The sequence below is a fragment of the Lactuca saligna genome, chromosome 4 (genome assembly GCF_052625555.1).
Source record: "Lactuca saligna cultivar CGN05327 chromosome 4, ASM5262555v1, whole genome shotgun sequence".
Lineage (NCBI taxonomy): Eukaryota > Viridiplantae > Streptophyta > Magnoliopsida > Asterales > Asteraceae > Lactuca > Lactuca saligna.
The window spans coordinates 188,355,791-188,376,047 of NC_136420.1; the positions used below are offsets into that span (position 1 = coordinate 188,355,791).

The 20,257-nt window shown below is 33.5% G+C and overlaps 1 pseudogene; it reads right to left on the reverse strand.

Moving 5' to 3' along the window:
- Positions 1–6,160: 6,160 nt before the first annotated feature.
- On the reverse strand, positions 6,161–9,308 carry LOC145040391 (cysteine-rich receptor-like protein kinase 44; annotated as a pseudogene).
- Positions 9,309–20,257: the final 10,949 nt, after the last annotated feature.

A 20,257-nucleotide genomic window follows, 5' to 3' on the forward strand; every position in this document is an offset into this window, starting at 1 on the left:
AGAGGGGGAGAGTTGTATCACCCTGTTTATTTAATAAAATAAATAAGTAAACAAATGAATGACTTGTAGCCTAAAATTTATAATTATATAGCAAGGTGTTGGCTTTGGGAAGCCAAATGCCAAAATATGAATTATTCGGGGTCAAAGTATAAATTCGAGAATTATTTTGTAAAGATTTTAGAAGACAAGGGGGGGGGGGGTGTTTGGTAAGTATTAGACCTAATATGAAAGGATTTATGAAAACAGGGGCTAAAAATTTAATTATGGACCTTATTTGAAAATGATTGTAGAGGAGGGGCTGCATGGTAGTTATGAGGACTTAAGTTGAATGGTTTTTGGTTAGCTGGGGTTAAAAAGGTAAAATTCGGACTTCATTTGTAAAGGATTCAGGAGATAGGGTCCAAATGGTAAATTTTGGATCATGATTAAAAAGAGGTTTATGGTGAGGGAATGATCTTGACATTATGGAAATAAAATTGAAGGGCACAAGTATAAAGCCTTAGCATATGCCAGTTGCCACTAAACCTAACCCTAGCTAAGAATGCAGCTTTCACCCACCCTTATGCCTCCTGTTTTCTTCCTGCCGTTGCAGCCTCCTAGTCCGCTGAAGCCAGTCTCCGGAGTCCATCCTTTCTATATCGGAAAAGAGCACGATGGTTGGAGGGTAATTGCAATCGTGAAGCACCGTGACCCTCCAACAACCATTGATGTGCATGGCACTATTCCCTTGCCAGTGACGTTGTGTCCTACCGGAAGGACCACCGTATCCTTCTTCTTCTATCTTTTTCTTTGTTTCATCGGTGCTACGACCATCGTTGTTGTCGTCCCTCCGTGTCTGCTTCTTACTCTGCCTACCGCCGCTGCTTTATCTCATCACCATCAGCCACCATGGGTGGTGGTTGTGAGTTCGTGTGGCTGTTAGCTTGCTATCACTGGAATCGAGCTCCTGAAGGCCACCCTTCGTTGTATGCTGCTGCCTACAACCGTGAAGACCGCCGCTGCCACCTCTCCATGGTGCTACCGTCGCCAACCACCACCAGGAGGGTGGTTGGACTCGTTGCAAGAAAAAAATCGTATGGGTGTTTGTTATTTCATGTAGGTGGTGTTGGTTTGGCCGAAATCCAAGAGAACAGCCACCACCACCACCACCGTGAGGTGGTGGCTACCGCCATGTGCCACCGTCGACCACCATTAGGTAGCTGCGTATGTGTGTTTTTATTGTGTTTAGGGTGTTTAATTTCGAGTTAAAGCCTTGTAAAATGTAATCAGAAAGTGGATTAATGAAAAGAAAACAAAAGCCACCACCGTAGGGTGGTGGCTGCCGCCACTTGCTGCCGTGTCGGGTGGCGGTACGCTTGCCTCGTTGAGTTCGATTCACTTAGGGTGCTTGAAACCCTAATGGGCCTTGTAATCCCTAATGGACCCTAATTGACCCAAAAAAATCCCTAATGGGCTTAATGATATTCTAGTGGGCTTAATAGGCCCAATAAAACACTAATTGACCTAAAAGCCCCACAAACTGATAAATGGGCTAATATTTGGTTTTGAAAACCCTAATGCCAATAAAACCCTAATTTGGGAAATTAACCGAGACATGCGGGAATAATTTAATAACTTAAATTATTAAATAATAATCATATTTTAGAAGCTCATAAAGGTCCATTTACGGGCCAGGGCCATAAAGGCCTATATGAGATCCTAACAACGTCATGGCATGCTCAATTATCTCTTAACCTATTGGCAAAGATTAATCTAAGCGATATTGGACTTAATGGATCATGTCCTTAGAGGATTAAGTTCTTAATGGGTAAGGTATGAAACTTAACCCTAATCATCATTTTATGTGAAACCCTAATTTCACTTGGGTTTATTGTTGGGCCTCTCTATTGGGCCTTGATGATTGGGTGATTAATAGGCTATCCAAAGTCAAGCAATTGGACTAGAATAATTTAATGGGCCTAGGGTGAGGTCCATGTAATGGATTTGGGCATAATTTGAAAAATTATGCCATAAATGGGACATAGTTTGGGCCTCTATAATTATGTGGTATTAGGCCATTAGAATACCAACTATTGGACTGAACTTTTTGGTTAGGCCTTACAATAAGACCATATGGGGGTATGGTCCTAATTTGAAAAAATTGGGCCATATGTTGGGCTTTGATTCCTAGTTGATTTTAGGTCTATGGATTGGGCCTCGGGTTTGCTTAAAGCCAAGCTTGGGGTAATGTAGTAATTATCCAAAGTATGTACTCATGGTTATGTAGTGGAACCCAATTATTAATTGGGTGTTATTTTGGTATTGACAGTTCGAGAATTTGTCATCTAGCAGCTGGGGTTGAGTCTGCGGGACTTCAGCAGTGTGTGATTGTGTCTATGGGATTTCAACAGTGTGAGGTGAGTTACCTTCCAGTAGGGGTGGGTCTAAGGCCACAATGCCAGCCCACCAATAGGGGTAGTGGGCAGATAATTGTCTTTGTGATAATTATCTTGGTATGTTTTCTGATATTCATGAGATATGCTTATGGGATATGCTTATGTGATATGCTTATTTGATATGCTATGTGTGTTAGTGGTAGTAGCAGGGAATAGTTTTTCCCTGACTCGGTCGTTAGGAACGAAGGGTAGGTTAGTACCCTAGATATGCCTAACTGTATGATCATATCCTGTTCTTGTATGATAGTGGTAGGGGGTGAGATAGTCCCCGGTTACCGGTTGAAAGAAACCGATGGCAGATACCGGTTGAAAGATACCGATGGCGGTTACCGTTTGAAAGATACCAATGGCAGTTACCGGTTGAAAGATACCGAAGGGGTATACAGAACCCATGCGATGATTATCTGTCTGTTTATGATATGTTAGTATGTAATCAACATGTTTATGATGTTAGTATGTGATCAATATGTTCATGATATATTATTATGTGATAGTGGTAGGGGTGAAATAGTCCCCGGTTACCGGTTGAAAGATACCGATGACAGTTACCGGTTGAAAGATACTGATGGTATTATGTGGTATGTGGTATGATGGGGGAACTCACTAAGCTTCGTGCTTACGGTTTATAGTTTTGGTTTCAGGTGCTTTGCTTTCAAAGGAAATGAGCCGGCTTGATCGCAGCGCATCACACTATGCTTTCCTCACATGAGATCCTTGGGATTACACTCTGATATGGTTTTATGATTTTATGTTTTATTATTGACACTTTGGTTTCGACACGAGACATTATTATTGACGATTTTATTACATATGGTTTTATATTAACTTATTTAAAAATGAAAATTTTGACCTGTATTTTTGGGATGTTACACACATACACCTTAGGACCACAAACCCACTTCTAGGACCCTTAACTTGCACTACAAACGAATATAGACCTAGAACACTTCATGGATGCAAGCATGGACCTTGAGAACACCATAAAGGCACCTCTCATCACGAGTGTATGGCCGTACACCCCTTGGGCCGCACACCCATGGCCGCACACACCTTTGAGGTGGCCATACACCTCCTTCATGCAAACCTTTAAGGTCCTATCACTTAGTGCAAGTTGTTCCAAGTCCCTAGAGTGGTTCTCCATCACATCTAGTAGTGAAATACCCTCATTTGACTAATTTATGTGTCATTACGTGTTAATTAGGATCATATTGTGTTCAAGGCTTCACTTGAACATCCAACTTTCCATATCGATCCTTCAATCAAACCACTCACTCAAGGTGAGTTCATACCCTTATGCTTTTCCGAGTTTTTCATGTTTTTAGAGGGGGGGGGGGGGGGGGAATACAAGAAAAATTACAAGGAAAGTTGTGCTCAAAGTATATTATTTTGTTTAAAATAATTATATTTTCATAATTATTTTAACATGAAAAACAGTTTTACCAAACGATTAAGAAATCAACTCGTAGAAACAATTTTCAAAACTGGGGTAATGAACTTGTGAATCATGTAAGGAATCATGCAAATCATAAACATGATTTTCAATATTATTACTTGTAAATTCGTTAGTCTAAGTTGGAGACACGTTCTTGGTAACACTCCCACAAAATTAGGGTGTAGGACTAGCACTTATAACCAGAATCTCTTGTAGGGAGAGTGTGACTGTTGTGTATAGATCTATACGAGATCGAGAACCCCGCACCTGGCTGCTAGCTACAATTGGAACGGCAGGTCTACGGGTGACAAAGTCATAAAGGATATTGACTGTTGCGGGCCATATCCAGTCAATTGTGGTTATAAAACTCTCAACCTAGATAGCAGAGATTTATTTGTGTAATAATGAATCACGTGAACTAACCTCAAAGTAATAACCGATTTGATTACTAAAGGGTATTAAAAAGACCTTCATGATTTAGTTCACATGTAGTTATTAGTTTTATTTATGTAATAAGGCTAATATACCTCACTGGGAGTAACCAGGGTTTCTCAAGGAAACTACGTTTAATGATATAAGTTGGTAGATACTTGTACACTTCATTTTAGAACGGATAACCAACAACCTATTTTTAGGGAAAATATAGGATTTTCTTGGGATAACTCCGCCTTTCATAAACAGATTGTTTCACAAGTAATTAACGGATATTCACATTCACTCCATGACACCTTGGATTGTACATATCTTGTATGAATCTGGAAGTCATGGAAGGAATGGGTTTTCAAACACACTTTTCATAAGAAAATATAGGATTTTCTTGAGGAATGATTTTCAAAAGGATCAAGGAAACATTTTCCACCAAAACTAAATGCTTATGAACTCACTAGCTTTATGCTGATACTCTTTCAAACTGCTTGTATTCTCAGGAAATCAGTAGACAGGTACCTCCTGGATTTTGAGAAGCTGGAGCAATAAGAGTCTTATGTTTATATTTTACATACTTTTGATGTATTATAAACAAGTTTTAAACCGATGTAAACATTTTTTCATATATGTATCCATTGTGTTGGTTGTGTTGCTATGATTGCTATCATATACTGGTTGTGATGTTAGACATGACGTCCTCCACTCCGGAATGTTTCCGCCATTCTGGTTTCGGTGTGTGACAAGCTCCAAAGAAATATTTGCCAATCATTGCCTCCATCGATCAATACTTAGATATTGAAAGCATGTCTTTTAAAGGAGTGGGAAGACTCAAAGCATACGAAGAAAGAATCAAAAGCCATGATGAAAAAGATGAAGAGAAAGGACAACAAGAACAAATTTTACTAACTAATGGTGAGCATGATGATAAACAATAGGACGAGGAAGAGGATTCGGTAAAGGTGAAAAAGGACGTGGAAGAGGCTCGGGCTGAGGTGATAAGAGTGGGCTTATATGCTATGATTGTCAAGCATTTGGACAGTTTGCAAATGAGTGTACCAAATGGAAAGACAAAGAGAACGAAGCCAATTTGATAGAAGAGGAAGAACCGACTTTGTTGTGATGAAGAAACATGTCAAAATCATCAAGATTAGGGGGTGAATGTTGGGTAATCTTGATGATGGGTTAAGTCCATTTTGGTTCATGGGTTTAGATAGCTCCGTTATTCACGTTTTTCTTAATAATAAAAGCTTGGTAAAAGCTGTTACCGGGTCTTAGGGAGGTATTTTGAAGGGTAGAAGAAATTAACTAGTTTTTAGGTGAGATAAGTATTATTCTATTGTTTTTGCATGTTCCCACGTGAGTAAGGCTATATATAAGCCTTCTTCACTTTTCACTTTAGCTTCAACAGAGAGTATGGCATCAAGTCTTTTTCTCTTGCAACTTTGAATTAACTTTTTGGTTATTTAGTAGAAAGTCATTTATTTTCTCCGGTAAGGTCACTTTTACTGTGCATTTTGAGAGTCCATTTCTAACAAATTTAGGTTGAAATACGATGGATTGATGTTTTCTCCACATGTAGTCTGAATAAATCTGTACTTCGTTCCTTTAGCATTTCCTAGTTATAATACAATTACCGATAAAAAGACTAAAACATTTCATGGCTACACACTGCTTTAAATTCTCATCTACTTGTTTAAAGCTGTAACATGTCAAACAACATCTGTAAAACTATGAATACACTCAATATGGTATTTGCTTATATATATATATATATATATATATATATATATATATATATATATATATATATATATATATATATATATATATATATAAGCAAATACCATATTGAGTGTATTCTCAAAACCTATCTAGGAGCTATCTCAGATACAGAGACAACATTGTCGGAAAAATTCACGAGTGGTCCTTGGGGATGAATGGTACCACGCATGAAAAATGCAGGCTCTGATGGTATTGCAAGCACGAGAGAGAAGCTATTAAGCATATGGACAACCTCAGCCATGGTTGGCCTGTCACTAGAGTTTTCTTGAACGCATAATAATGCAATATGGATAATTCTAGTGATGTCACATAATGAACAAGATCTCGTCGTCAATGTGAGATCTATAATGCTTGACACATTCCCATCTTGTCAACTTTTCCATGCCTAACAAAGATTAACAATTTTTTTTATTAACAATCACACTAGGTAAATTTAGAAAACTCAATTGTAAGGGAAGGTTTTCGTACAGATAATCCAATTTTGTTTGTGTATATGTTTTCTTTTAGAGTTTATTGAATCGTTGGGTACTTACATAGCTGAGAAAGTGTTCCATGTTGTCTCCATTACGAATGTATTGGTTCTTTTGACCTGTTACCATTTCCAGTACCAAAACTCCGAAGCTAAATACATCTGATTTTACTGAAAATTGACCGTGCATGGCATATTCTGGTGCCATATAACCACTATTTGATGCAATAAAAAACCGAGAAAAGGTCAGTAGTTACACTTTAGTTAATTACATGAGAATAATTCAAGTATACTTACTAGGTTCCAACTATTCGATTTGTGTCTCCTTGAGTTTACTCAGGGTTAAACAATCTGGCCATACCAAAATCTGCAATTTTAGGATTCATTTCAATATCTAACAAAATATTACTGGTTTTTAAATCACGATGAATAATCATTAGACGAGAGTCTTCATGAAGGTATAAAAGTCCCTTGGCAACGCCTTTAATAATCTTGTATCGCTTTTCCCAGTCAAGTATTGTATGCTTAGTTGGATCTACAAACACCAACAAGAAGTATATTAGTTGAATCGTTAACAATATTCACTACAAAAAAATCATTTGCTATCCCACATGTGTAAATGGTAACCATCGTTGATTCGATCCTTTTCAACAAACAAAAATAAACTTTTTTGGTTACAAGTATTGTTGAATTTAATTCTTGACAGGTTGTATGGGAAGTATTTTGTTAACAACATAACAATAATTTGTGGAATATCTAGTTTTTTAAGCCTTTTGAGGGATGCAACAAGTTGGGTCGAGAAAGAGATCGCTCTTAAGAACTTACCAAATATAAACTGATCAAGACTTGCATTTGATAGTAACTCATAAATGAGAAGTCGTTCACTTCCTTCTATGCTGAAACCAAGCAGCCTAACCAAATTACGATGCTGAAGCTTGGCGACAAGCAAAACCTCATTCTTAAATTCTATGTCCCCTTGCCCAGAATCCCTTGCTAGCCTCTTAACTGCAATTTCTTGTCCATCTTCAAGTTTACCCTAAAAATCACATACCAATATATATCAACGTTGGAGAAATATGAAAAACTTCTTAACTTTTGTTACATGACTACAAATCACATGTTATTACCTTATAAACAGCTCCAAATCCGCCTTTTCCGAGCTTATTGTCTTCTGAGAAGTCATATGTTGCTGCTTTCATTGTACTAAAGTTGTATTGCAAACATTCAGAAGTGCTAATATCCATGGTTTCGTCTAGTACAACATGAGGAAAAGTTAGAAGTTGTGTTAACTATGAAGTTATACTATAAGCACTAGTGTTATCCCTAATACAATAACTACACCACTAGAGTTCAAGCACAAGGTCGCGACGATAACATTGTGTTGCTTAATTATAACATAAGTCATGACTCTTTTAATTCATGCATGTTCCAAATATGACTTTCAAGTTTCGAATATCATGCTTACTTTCTAGATTTTTTATTGGAGGCTTTTGCTGCTGCTTCTTCTGTATGAAGATACAAATAGATGTAATTACTATGACGACACACACTGTGATAATAATAATAATTATTATTATCACAGTTCGTGTTTTGTTTGTATTTCTACCTGAAAAAAAATAAATAAGATTCTCCTTAGAAATTCATATTTATTAGATAAACGAAAATAAAATATAACTTAAAGTGCATTTTCAACCCGACTTCAAATCAAATATTTTACATCATAATAATGTAAACACATCGTCAAACATTATATGTTCTTGCACAATTTTGATGTAAATAATAACATTAATCCATAATACTTTTGATTATTCGGTATATACATTTCTACTTTAGTTTAATATAATGGTTATAATTTAAATATAATAATTAATATTTTTAACACCAGTAATAAATGATATTAGTTAATAATAATAATAAATTTAGATCTTTATGTATCGAATTCATATAAAAATTAAAAAAAGGTTTTTAAAAATAAAATACAATAATTTAAATGCTAGTATTAAATGTAATAGTTAACGTTTGTGACATGTTAGTTGCTTATTTATGGATAATTTATTTCAACGTAAGGATATGTATTACTTCTTAATATTTCTAAAAATACATATAATATTTCTTTAAAAGTATTTTATAAAGTAATTCTTATTTAATAAATATTGCTTTAAAATCCATAATTAATAACAAGAAAGTCACTATATTATCACAAATTTTTTATTTGATATTCATTTTTTTTCTCAATTATGTCACTATATTTACAATTTTGTTGCAATATTAACTAAATGATCGGTTCTTCTAATAATCATTTTTTTCCGAATTGCAATAAAGTCACTAAGTTTACCAAAATTTTGATTTCGTCACTGAGTTTCAAATTGTAAAAAAGTCACTATATTACCACAAATTTCGATTTAAACACCAAGTTTTTATTTTATTTTATTTTTTTAATTATGTCAATACATTTTCAATTTTGTTGCAATGTCAACCAATTAACCGATTCAAGAGATGATGTTGTGGTTTAGAAGCTCGATTTGTACAACAAATAAATGAAGATCCTTACAAGGTCAATTTAGTGGATCAAACTTACTAAACAGCTCATGGATCGACCTTCTAGGGGTTTTTATTTACTTGTTGTACAAATCGACTTGTAAACTATAATTACATCTCCTGAAAGGGTGAATACATCATTTTTACTGACTTTTAACTGAGTTTGACCACTAGATTGACGTTCAGATGCCACTTGTGAAGAAATACTTTGATGGAAATTAAACATTAAGTATTAAACATTATATTCCAAAGTGTCATCTAAAAGGGTGAGTGCGCCCTTTTCGCTGACTTTTTAGTAAGTTTGAACCACTAGTTCAAGCTAAAAATATATGTGAAATTAGGTTTGATTCAAACCTTATATTTTATACTCAATCCTACCACATAATATTTGATGTAGCATCCACATCATAATATTACCATGTCATTTATTTGGTAACTTGCTAAATTGATGGTAACCGGTTAATTGATTGACATTGTAATATCAATAAATTTGTTGTAATATCAACAAAATTATTGCAATATCTAAAAAAATTTGTTGCAATATCAACCAAAGTTATTGATATTCAACCAATTGATCTGTTACCATAATTCTAGCAGGTTACCAAATAAATGACATGACAATATTGTGATGTGGAAGCCATGTAAGATCTTATATGGTAGGATTCAGTTTAAAATATAGGATTTGAATTGAGCCCAATTTCACATATCTTATTGAGTTAATCTAGTGGTTTAAACTCACTTAAAAGTCATTTTTGAAAAGTGCGTACTCACCCTTTCAGGAGATGCTATTGTGGTTTAGAAGCTCGGTTTGTGCAACAAGTAAATGAAGACCCCTATAAGGTAGATCCAGGAGATGCTTAGTGAGTTTGAACCACTAAATCGACTTTGTAAGGGTCTTCATTTATTAGTTGTACAAATCGAACTTCGAAACCATAATAATATCTCCCGGAAGGGTGACTGTGCCCTTTTCGCTGACTTGTAAGTGAGTTTGAACAAATGGACCTACCTTCATTTATTCGTTGTACAAATTGAGATTCTAAACTACAATAACATCCCCTGAATTGGTGAATTGGTTGGCATTGCAACAAAATTGTAAATTTAATGACATAATTGAGGGAAAAAAATCGGTATTAAACTCGAAAAACAAATTGGTGTCAAAATCAAAATTTTGGTAAACCTAGTGACTATTGGAATTCGGGAAAAGTGGTTACTGAGAGAACAAGGAGAACCGGTCATTTGATTGATATTACAACACAATTTAAAATATAGTAACATAACTGAGGAAAAAATCCGGTGTCTAAATCGAATTTTTATGGTAATATAGCAACTTTCTTGCAATTTACCATAAATAAAAGTAGTCTAAAACAAAATTGATTCCATTCGTAATACCATATTTTAAAAATATAGTCAAATCATTGAACACTACAAAAAATTAGATATACTTTATATATTATATGACATTTTTATAATAATCCCTCATTTACTACCCAATCCGTAGGGATTACAAATTGGACAATCATGTCGTGTTTTTGCTTGACACAACACAATACGACAATGTTTTATATAACATGAACGGACATGACATGACATGATGTCATGTTTTTTTTTAACTAACACGAAAACGAATCAATTTAAAAAAAACAACACAACATGACACGATAAATATAATATAAAGTAATAATTATTTTATTTAATTAATATTTAATCATATATAACACCAAAAACACAACAAACAAATGCCAAATTATGTTAATTTCGTATCGATTTTTAAGCATAAACATGAACACGACACGAGACGAGGTCGTGTTTTTTACAATTGACACAAACGAACACGAACAAGGTCTTGTTCATGTTCGTTCGTTTAAGTTAGCCGAACTACAAACGAACACGAACGGATAAACGAACGAGATTTTCTTGTTCATGTTCGTTCGTTTAACAAATTACTTTGTTCATGTTCGTTCATTTATGTTCGTGAACATGCTAAACGAACATAAACGAACAAATATAAACGAACAAAGATAAAAAAACACAATTGAACATATATGAACATAAACGAACATATAATATAGCAATACAATAAAAAATAATTGAATATAGATGAATATAAATATACTTAAACGAACAAACATAAACGAACGTAAACAAACATCATAAACGAACGTTCACGAACATAAATGAACGAACGAGACCATTGTTCATGTTCGTTCATTTAACTAAACGAACGATAATTTTTGTTCATGTTCGTTCATTTATTAAATAAACGAACATAAACGAACTTCCCGCCGAACAGTTCACGAACGGTTCGCCGAACGTTCAGTTCGTTTACAGCCCTACTTGTGGGGGAGGTGGCGATATGGAATTAGAACAGTTTATCGAAATGATCGTATCGTTTATAGGAAAAACCCATCTTCTATAGGTTAATGAAATCCGACTATAAACTCATCTATTCTAACTTGCCTGTTGATTTAGTCACAGAGAAATGTGTGTGTTGACTGTGAACGAGTAAAAGACAATCTGTCTTTCAAATCATAAACACGTTTCCTGTTAGCCTTGAAGACTTCTCAATTTCTGTATAGTACCATGGTTTGTCAACGGTTTGTTTGGGTAAAAATTTGCAAAAAGTAAGATTATTTTAAAACAATAAATATTACATATCTCTATTATAATACTACAAGAGAAAATTTTGGCACACATGGTCATGGTGCTATATTTTCCCGCTCTTTTCCTTAACAAGTTATAAGGCGTTTAGTACAACCGGTTTATGTATACAAATCATACAAACCCAATTAGTTATAGAATCAATTTTGATATTTTTTTTTCCATTTTTTTCTTCAAATCATTCGAAATCGGAAGGAAAATTAGGAGGAAGCTATATTCAAATTCTTTTCATTAAAAAACTCAGGAACAATAATTCTTTTCATTTCTTTTCAATTTCATTCATTTCACTTCCCTTCCATTGTTAAGTTGAACACAGTAACATGATGTAAATCTTGATCCTCTTCATAGGGAACACGATTCACCTCTTTATAGGGAACACGATTCAGACATTATAATCGGGATTTTTGGGTTGATTAGCAAGATCAAAGGATACAATCAACGTAATTGCTTCCAAAATTAACGACCATCTATGTATTTATACGGTTAAGGCCATACCGCGATATCCAATAATGGGCTTCTCCATTAGCCATGGCTCATTGCAACCAATGTAATATACACATACACATACACACACATAAACAATTCCTTTCACTTTAAAATAATTTTGCAACTTTATGAGTATATACACATAAGATGGCTTGAATTGTATATCTCCGGTTAAAGCGCCAACTCGTGACTCCACCTCCGGCCATACCAGACGTCAACGACTTAACCTCCGTACACTCCTCCAAAAGCCTATTCTTTCCAAGCTTCTATTTTTACACTTTCATCTTCGATTTAGGCCTTTTTAGGTGTATTGAATACATATTTTTGAACTTTCTTGTCTACATGTGTGAGTTTAAATTTTTCATTGAATTTGATTAGATTTCTGTTTCTGGTGCTGATTATATCATAGTCATAAATGAGTTCCTTTCTCCTATTCACCTTCTTTTTTACTATGTTTTACGTTTAGATAGTAATTAGAAATATGGATTCCTAGATATAAAGAATTAGTCAAGTTGCGACTCTTGATCCTCTTAGATACAAATAATTTGTGTCCCTTATCTGAAAACTATACTATTTGATGGTTGTTTATGTTATTTGATATTGTTTTTGGTAGATGGATGCTAATGTCATATCAAACATTATTTAGAATACAAAGAATTTGCTTATGTTATCTGAAAATCATACCAACTGATGGTTTGTTTATATTATTTGATGTTGTTTTTAGTAAATGGATGCTAATGTCATAGCAGATGTAACTCCCACAATTTCGGGTTAGTCGATTAAGATATATTAATCGTTAAAAATGGTTTTTTGATAGAAGATTATTTAGGATAAATAATCTTAACCAAAGTTAAAATGTATATGCCAATGATTCCGTACATGTAAAGAACATTGAATCCGACTTCATATGAAATAGAATTTTATGTGTATCATTTTTTCCTTATAATATGTTTCAATTGAATGCTTATGGTTCTATTTATGTTTGTTTATCAATTGGGGTGAAATACCAATCGCCAATTGGCAAGGCCATACCGCGATATCCAATAATGGGCTTCTCCATTAGCCATGGCTCATTGCAACCAATGTAATATACACATACACATACACACACATAAACAATTCCTTTCACTTTAAAATAATTTTGCAACTATCAGAAGTGGTTAGTTGTTTGATTCTTTAACCATAACGTCGATGACATGTCTAATTTCATGATTGCTTCAACTGAAATAGAATTTTATGTGTATCATTTTTTCCTTATAATATGTTTCAATTGAATGCTTATGGTTCTATTTATGTTTGTTTATCAATTGGGGTGAAATACCAATCGCCAATTGGCAAGGCCATACCGCGATATCCAATAATGGGCTTCTCCATTAGCCATGGCTCATTGCAACCAATGTAATATACACATACACATACACACACATAAACAATTCCTTTCACTTTAAAATAATTTTGCAACTTTATGAGTATATACACATAAGATGGCTTGAATTGTATATCTCCGGTTAAAGCTCCAACTCGTGACTCCACCTCCGGCCATACCAGACGTCAACGACTTAACCTCCGTACACTCCTCCAAAAGCCTATTCTTTCCAAGCTTCTATTTTTACACTTTCATCTTCGATTTAGGCCTTTTTAGGTGTATTGAATACATATTTTTGAACTTTCTTGTCTACATGTGTGAGTTTAAATTTTTCATTGAATTTGATTAGATTTCTGTTTCTGGTGCTGATTATATCATAGTCATAAATGAGTTCCTTTCTCCTATTCACCTTCTTTTTTACTATGTTTTACGTTTAGATAGTAATTAGAAATATGGATTCCTAGATATAAAGAATTAGTCAAGTTGCGACTCTTGATCCTCTTAGATACAAATAATTTGTGTCCCTTATCTGAAAACTATACTATTTGATGGTTGTTTATGTTATTTGATATTGTTTTTGGTAGATGGATGCTAATGTCATATCAAACATTATTCAGAATACAAAGAATTTGCTTATGTTATCTGAAAATCATACCAACTGATGGTTTGTTTATATTATTTGATGTTGTTTTTAGTAAATGGATGATAATGTCATAGCAGATGTAACTCCCACAATTTCGGGTTAGTCGATTAAGATATATTAATCGTTAAAAATGGTTTTTTGATAGAAGATTATTTAGGATAAATAATCTTAACCAAAGTTAAAATGTATATGCCAATGATTCCGTACATGTAAAGAACTTTGAATCCGACTTCATATGAAATAGAATTTTATGTGTATCATTTTTTCCTTATAATATGTTTCAATTGAATGCTTATGGTTCTATTTATGTTTGTTTATCAATTGGGGTGAAATACCAATCGCCAATTGGCAAGGCCATACCGCGATATCCAATAATGGGCTTCTCCATTAGCCATGGCTCATTGCAACCAATGTAATATACACATACACATACACACACATAAACAATTCCTTTCACTTTAAAATAATTTTGCAACTATCAGAAGTGGTTAGTTGTTTGATTCTTTAACCATAACGTCGATGACATGTCTAATTTCATGATTGCTTCAACTGAAATAGAATTTTATGTGTATCATTTTTTCCTTATAATATGTTTCAATTGAATGCTTATGGTTCTATTTATGTTTGTTTATCAATTGGGGTGAAATACCAATCGCCAATTGGCAAGGCCATACCGCGATATCCAATAATGGGCTTCTCCATTAGCCATGGCTCATTGCAACCAATGTAATATACACATACACATACACACACATAAACAATTCCTTTCACTTTAAAATAATTTTGCAACTTTATGAGTATATACACATAAGATGGCTTGAATTGTATATCTCCGGTTAAAGCTCCAACTCGTGACTCCACCTCCGGCCATACCAGACGTCAACGACTTAACCTCCGTACACTCCTCCAAAAGCCTATTCTTTCCAAGCTTCTATTTTTACACTTTCATCTTCGATTTAGGCCTTTTTAGGTGTATTGAATACATATTTTTGAACTTTCTTGTCTACATGTGTGAGTTTAAATTTTTCATTGAATTTGATTAGATTTCTGTTTCTGGTGCTGATTATATCATAGTCATAAATGAGTTCCTTTCTCCTATTCACCTTCTTTTTTACTATGTTTTACGTTTAGATAGTAATTAGAAATATGGATTCCTAGATATAAAGAATTAGTCAAGTTGCGACTCTTGATCCTCTTAGATACAAATAATTTGTGTCCCTTATCTGAAAACTATACTATTTGATGGTTGTTTATGTTATTTGATATTGTTTTTGGTAGATGGATGCTAATGTCATATCAAACATTATTTAGAATACAAAGAATTTGCTTATGTTATCTGAAAATCATACCAACTGATGGTTTGTTTATATTATTTGATGTTGTTTTTAGTAAATGGATGCTAATGTCATAGCAGATGTAACTCCCACAATTTCGGGTTAGTCGATTAAGATATATTAATCGTTAAAAATGGTTTTTTGATAGAAGATTATTTAGGATAAATAATCTTAACCAAAGTTAAAATGTATATGCCAATGATTCCGTACATGTAAAGAACATTGAATCCGACTTCATATGAAATAGAATTTTATGTGTATCATTTTTTCCTTATAATATGTTTCAATTGAATGCTTATGGTTCTATTTATGTTTGTTTATCAATTGGGGTGAAATACCAATCGCCAATTGGCAAGGCCATACCGCGATATCCAATAATGGGCTTCTCCATTAGCCATGGCTCATTGCAACCAATGTAATATACACATACACATACACACACATAAACAATTCCTTTCACTTTAAAATAATTTTGCAACTATCAGAAGTGGTTAGTTGTTTGATTCTTTAACCATAACGTCGATGACATGTCTAATTTCATGATTGCTTCAACTGAAATAGAATTTTATGTGTATCATTTTTTCCTTATAATATGTTTCAATTGAATGCTTATGGTTCTATTTATGTTTGTTTATCAATTGGGGTGAAATACCAATCGCCAATTGGCAAGGCCATACCGCGATATCCAATAATGGGCTTCTCCATTAGCCATGGCTCATTGCAACCAATGTAATATACACATACACATACACACACATAAACAATTCCTTTCACTTTAAAATAATTTTGCAACTTTATGAGTATATACACATAAGATGGCTTGAATTGTATATCTCCGGTTAAAGCTCCAACTCGTGACTCCACCTCCGGCCATACCAGACGTCAACGACTTAACCTCCGTACACTCCTCCAAAAGCCTATTCTTTCCAAGCTTCTATTTTTACACTTTCATCTTCGATTTAGGCCTTTTTAGGTGTATTGAATACATATTTTTGAACTTTCTTGTCTACATGTGTGAGTTTAAATTTTTCATTGAATTTGATTAGATTTCTGTTTCTGGTGCTGATTATATCATAGTCATAAATGAGTTCCTTTCTCCTATTCACCTTCTTTTTTACTATGTTTTACGTTTAGATAGTAATTAGAAATATGGATTCCTAGATATAAAGAATTAGTCAAGTTGCGACTCTTGATCCTCTTAGATACAAATAATTTGTGTCCCTTATCTGAAAACTATACTATTTGATGGTTGTTTATGTTATTTGATATTGTTTTTGGTAGATGGATGCTAATGTCATATCAAACATTATTCAGAATACAAAGAATTTGCTTATGTTATCTGAAAATCATACCAACTGATGGTTTGTTTATATTATTTGATGTTGTTTTTAGTAAATGGATGATAATGTCATAGCAGATGTAACTCCCACAATTTCGGGTTAGTCGATTAAGATATATTAATCGTTAAAAATGGTTTTTTGATAGAAGATTATTTAGGATAAATAATCTTAACCAAAGTTAAAATGTATATGCCAATGATTCCGTACATGTAAAGAACATTGAATCCGACTTCATATGAAATAGAATTTTATGTGTATCATTTTTTCCTTATAATATGTTTCAATTGAATGCTTATGGTTCTATTTATGTTTGTTTATCAATTGGGGTGAAATACCAATCGCCAATTGGCAAGGCCATACCGCGATATCCAATAATGGGCTTCTCCATTAGCCATGGCTCATTGCAACCAATGTAATATACACATACACATACACACACATAAACAATTCCTTTCACTTTAAAATAATTTTGCAACTATCAGAAGTGGTTAGTTGTTTGATTCTTTAACCATAACGTCGATGACATGTCTAATTTCATGATTGCTTCAACTGAAATAGAATTTTATGTGTATCATTTTTTCCTTATAATATGTTTCAATTGAATGCTTATGGTTCTATTTATGTTTGTTTATCAATTGGGGTGAAATACCAATCGCCAATTGGCAAGGCCATACCGCGATATCCAATAATGGGCTTCTCCATTAGCCATGGCTCATTGCAACCAATGTAATATACACATACACATACACACACATAAACAATTCCTTTCACTTTAAAATAATTTTGCAACTTTATGAGTATATACACATAAGATGGCTTGAATTGTATATCTCCGGTTAAAGCTCCAACTCGTGACTCCACCTCCGGCCATACCAGACGTCAACGACTTAACCTCCGTACACTCCTCCAAAAGCCTATTCTTTCCAAGCTTCTATTTTTACACTTTCATCTTCGATTTAGGCCTTTTTAGGTGTATTGAATACATATTTTTGAACTTTCTTGTCTACATGTGTGAGTTTAAATTTTTCATTGAATTTGATTAGATTTCTGTTTCTGGTGCTGATTATATCATAGTCATAAATGAGTTCCTTTCTCCTATTCACCTTCTTTTTTACTATGTTTTACGTTTAGATAGTAATTAGAAATATGGATTCCTAGATATAAAGAATTAGTCAAGTTGCGACTCTTGATCCTCTTAGATACAAATAATTTGTGTCCCTTATCTGAAAACTATACTATTTGATGGTTGTTTATGTTATTTGATATTGTTTTTGGTAGATGGATGCTAATGTCATATCAAACATTATTCAGAATACAAAGAATTTGCTTATGTTATCTGAAAATCATACCAACTGATGGTTTGTTTATATTATTTGATGTTGTTTTTAGTAAATGGATGATAATGTCATAGCAGATGTAACTCCCACAATTTCGGGTTAGTCGATTAAGATATATTAATCGTTAAAAATGGTTTTTTGATAGAAGATTATTTAGGATAAATAATCTTAACCAAAGTTAAAATGTATATGCCAATGATTCCGTACATGTAAAGAACTTTGAATCCGACTTCATATGAAATAGAATTTTATGTGTATCATTTTTTCCTTATAATATGTTTCAATTGAATGCTTATGGTTCTATTTATGTTTGTTTATCAATTGGGGTGAAATACCAATCGCCAATTGGCAAGGCCATACCGCGATATCCAATAATGGGCTTCTCCATTAGCCATGGCTCATTGCAACCAATGTAATATACACATACACATACACACACATAAACAATTCCTTTCACTTTAAAATAATTTTGCAACTATCAGAAGTGGTTAGTTGTTTGATTCTTTAACCATAACGTCGATGACATGTCTAATTTCATGATTGCTTCAACTGAAATAGAATTTTATGTGTATCATTTTTTCCTTATAATATGTTTCAATTGAATGCTTATGGTTCTATTTATGTTTGTTTATCAATTGGGGTGAAATACCAATCGCCAATTGGCAAGGCCATACCGCGATATCCAATAATGGGCTTCTCCATTAGCCATGGCTCATTGCAACCAATGTAATATACACATACACATACACACACATAAACAATTCCTTTCACTTTAAAATAATTTTGCAACTTTATGAGTATATACACATAAGATGGCTTGAATTGTATATCTCCGGTTAAAGCTCCAACTCGTGACTCCACCTCCGGCCATACCAGACGTCAACGACTTAACCTCCGTACACTCCTCCAAAAGCCTATTCTTTCCAAGCTTCTATTTTTACACTTTCATCTTCGATTTAGGCCTTTTTAGGTGTATTGAATACATATTTTTGAACTTTCTTGTCTACATGTGTGAGTTTAAATTTTTCATTGAATTTGATTAGATTTCTGTTTCTGGTGCTGATTATATCATAGTCATAAATGAGTTCCTTTCTCCTATTCACCTTCTTTTTTACTATGTTTTACGTTTAGATAGTAATTAGAAATATGGATTCCTAGATATAAAGAATTAGTCAAGTTGCGACTCTTGATCCTCTTAGATACAAATAATTTGTGTCCCTTATCTGAAAACTATACTATTTGATGGTTGTTTATGTTATTTGATATTGTTTTTGGTAGATGGATGCTAATGTCATATCAAACATTATTCAGAATACAAAGAATTTGCTTATGTTATCTGAAAATCATACCAACTGATGGTTTGTTTATATTATTTGATGTTGTTTTTAGTAAATGGATGATAATGTCATAGCAGATGTAACTCCCACAATTTCGGGTTAGTCGATTAAGATATATTAATCGTTAAAAATGGTTTTTTGATAGAAGATTATTTAGGATAAATAATCTTAACCAAAGTTAAAATGTATATGCCAATGATTCCGTACATGTAAAGAACTTTGAATCCGACTTCATATGAAATAGAATTTTATGTGTATCATTTTTTCCTTATAATATGTTTCAATTGAATGCTTATGGTTCTATTTATGTTTGTTTATCAATTGGGGTGAAATACCAATCGCCAATTGGCAAGGCCATACCGCGATATCCAATAATGGGCTTCTCCATTAGCCATGGCTCATTGCAACCAATGTAATATACACATACACATACACACACATAAACAATTCCTTTCACTTTAAAATAATTTTGCAACTATCAGAAGTGGTTAGTTGTTTGATTCTTTAACCATAACGTCGATGACATGTCTAATTTCATGATTGCTTCAACTGAAATAGAATTTTATGTGTATCATTTTTTCCTTATAATATGTTTCAATTGAATGCTTATGGTTCTATTTATGTTTGTTTATCAATTGGGGTGAAATACCAATCGCCAATTGGCAAGGCCATAC